At 28.3% G+C, this 3405-nt stretch overlaps 1 long non-coding RNA gene across 1 annotated transcript; it reads left to right on the top strand.

Annotated features, from left to right (window-relative positions):
* The first annotated feature begins 561 nt into the window (after positions 1–561).
* Positions 562–1660, top strand: LOC107855868. Its single transcript, XR_007050395.1, has 4 exons — positions 562–637; positions 752–812; positions 907–1041; positions 1138–1660. It is a non-coding gene; the product is annotated as an uncharacterized LOC107855868 (long non-coding RNA).
* The last annotated feature ends 1745 nt before the right edge of the window (positions 1661–3405 follow it).

Below are 3405 nucleotides of genomic sequence, written 5' to 3'. Positions count from 1 at the left end.
CGGAGGGGGTGAGAGAGAGGGGGGAGAGACAACCAAAAAGTAAATTATATAAATAATATTAGATACACATTTTAAAAGTAATTATCTTAATTCTGAATCACATTATTCTAAGCTTTTAATCCATTAGTTATTGCAATGTTATAGCTATTCTTGGCATGAAGCCTTGATTAAACAAGTTTTAGAAAATATTTTTTCATATATTGAAAGTAGTAATAGGTGGATATAATAATAAAATATATTTTGTACTAATGTCTTTTACAAAAGCTAATAATCATTCTTAAAAAAATTTTGGTAACCCAAGTATTGAAACCCTTGTTTTCACATTGCGTGGAAAATGGCAAAACAATATATCGCTTTATTCCAAAATTGCCCCGATCTAAAAATGGGAAAAACATAAGTAATTGTCCTTAATGATGTTACTTTTAATAAAAAGCAGAAAAAAAATTTGCACGTGGATTATTTGATCAAAAAAGTTCATAACGAAGGGTATTGTGGTCATTTCATAGATCCTCGCACCTAGGGTTTCATGAGGCCCTTTATAAAGCTCAAATTTTTATATTTGATCAGCCACAACACCAATTAGTTTCAATTCTCTGGGTACAGTCTCTCTTGCTATCTTTCTATCTATGCCCTCCATGTAAGTTTTTTTTTAAATTCTACTCAATTTTTTTGCTAAATCCTTCCTTCTCTAGTTGATAATCGAGTGTGATCAAGTGATTTTTGATATTTATCTATCTTTTATTTTTCATAGTGATCAATGAAGTTTAGGTGATTAAAGGTTGTTGATCAACGTGATGAACCTAAGTGATAAAGTGAGTGATAAAGATTTACCATTTAACTTTGATCATGCTTTTTTTTCTGCCCATTTTTTGTATGGATTGAATATTTTTCTATTTTTGATTTTAGGTATCGATATGTAAATATAAGAGCAGGAAAACAACAACCCCCGAAATGATTTCAATAGAAATTCAATCAAAAACTTGTGTTGATTGCGGTACCACCAGAACCCCTCTTTGGCGTATTGGCCCTGCTGGCCCTAAGGTCAGCACAACATCTATCTATCTTGTTTATTTTTTAAATTTTTTTGTGTGTTAGAATGATATTAATCTAATGATGCTTTTTGGTTTGTGAATTTAGTCATTGTGTAATGCTTGTGGGATCAGGAGTAGAAAGAAAAGAAGAGCACTTCTTGAATTGAACAAATAAAATAAAAAGATAAAGAAATCATCAGCATCTGAAAATAAGAACAATCAAAACCCAAGCAACAACAATTGTACGAGTAACAGTGGAGATAGTACCAACAACACTAATGTTAAAAAGAAGTTATCGCTGCAGCGATCAAGATCAAATTCTACTCACTGGAAGAAGCTTGGTGAAGTAGAGAAAGCTGCTTTTTTGTTGATGTCTCTCTCATGTGGCTCAGTTTTTGTATAAAAAAAATCACTTTTTGTACCTTTTTGGGCGTGAGTGATGAGCTGGCAGGTGTATAAGTAGAATGATAAAAAAAAAAAAATAATAGTTGAGAGCTCTCCTTTTGAGTGTAGTAGAGTTGAAAATGGTTGGTATTATCCTTTTATATAAAATTAAATTAATTTCATTCAAGGTCATTAATGAGATTACTTGATGTGCTTTATTCATTTGATGGAAAAATATAGTTTTTTTTATGAAATCGATCATTTTGATTATGATTACATCAATTCATTTAGTTGTTTGAACATGCTTGTATATTATTTTGAGATGACCATTAAAATCATAATTTTCATGATAATTTGGATCCCACTCAAATGCCATCAGAATTGTGCTAAAATTAAAAAAAAATTAATATCTTTAAAAGCAAAATTCAAACGGATTATTTCCTTAAATAATCAAAATACTCATCAGTAGGGAATGTCAAAAAGGGTTATGATAGAATCCAAACGTTTGACTAAGTAGCTAAAATTTAATAGTAGTTGATGAGATGATATTGACCCAACAAACAAATAGGATATTTAACACTTTGTTTTAACAATGGTGTCCTATTTTTTGAACTCAAAGATGACTGTTCATGTATTTTAGAAAAAATAATATATTCAACATTCCTAAAGCATTTCTCTTTTTGGACTTTGATAAAGTGAATTTAATTTTTCAGTTTATGACTGGATTTTTGTGATTCTTTGCCTCTTTGCTTTTTCACTTTGTTTCAATTAATATTTTTTTTTTAGGATTTTAAAATATTACCTAACATATATATACTTATAAATTTATAGAACTCCTCTTCTTCTCTCCCTCTCTCACTGACCTCTCTTAGCCTATATCACAATTTTTTTTTCCAGATATCCATTATTTCTCTCCGACTCTTCCTTTTTTGCTTTGCTATCTTTTTTTTTCAGGTTGTTAAAATTTCTTTGTGTTATTCAGATTCTGTCTTTGATTTCACCATTACTGGTTGAGATTAGCTATTTGAGGGCCTCCAAATTTCTTGAAACATAAGGAATGGATAAATAGAAAAAAGAAGAAGATATGTGTATTAACTTTATCAATTGTATTTCTATATCTTCAGAGACAACTTTTGAATCTTCTCTACTTCTTCGATTATTCTTGAGCAATTCAAACTTTCAATCATAGATACAGATGTAAAGCAATTTGTGTCATGGATACATGAAAATACTTAAAATTGAAATTGTAAAACATGGACAATATCATTCCCGAAGTCTACATCTTGGGCATGGTTGACACTCGAAGCTACCAGTGACTCGATTATACCCTTGGTCTAGCATATTGCTAACATATAAGCTGAAAGATATGCCGAAGCTCAAAATGTATATAATGAACTAAAACTTTGAAACAAAGTTCAATATACTTTTATAATCTACAATGTTAAATCAAATGGCCTGAATACAATCTACAAATAGCCCAACTAATTATCTGGTGAAGCCTCTAAACAACAACATACTATTGACACCCAATTTTGATCCTCATATTCGTCATTTTTCTCATTCGAGAGTCTATTTTATTCGTGAGGCCATCAATATTTTACTTATTTTTATCAAAAGTTTTAATAATAGATACTATTCACATTATTTAAATATTATTATTATTATTATATGATAATTATTATTATTTTTAATTATTATTATTATTATTATTATTTATTATTATTATTATTATTATCATTGTCATGTCATATTCTTTACTTGCAAAGTTATTGTTTACTATATATTTTACATTTTATTTTTAACCTATATTAAAAATATTTAGTCAAATATTTTAAAAGTTATAATTCTTTTAATGTGAATCATTTTTTGTATATAAAATATAATGATTTAATTGATAATTTAGTAATATTCTCCGTCACTTAGTAATTTAATAGTTATCCGTTTTATATATTTTTGATAGAAATTAATTTAGTCCTAAACAAGCTCAAAG

The sequence above is a fragment of the Capsicum annuum genome, unplaced genomic scaffold (assembly GCF_002878395.1).
Source record: "Capsicum annuum cultivar UCD-10X-F1 unplaced genomic scaffold, UCD10Xv1.1 ctg5005, whole genome shotgun sequence".
NCBI classification, from domain to species: domain Eukaryota; kingdom Viridiplantae; phylum Streptophyta; class Magnoliopsida; order Solanales; family Solanaceae; genus Capsicum; species Capsicum annuum.
The sequence above is the reverse complement of the archived record's forward strand: the minus strand, read 5'-3'. Positions and strand labels throughout refer to the sequence as shown.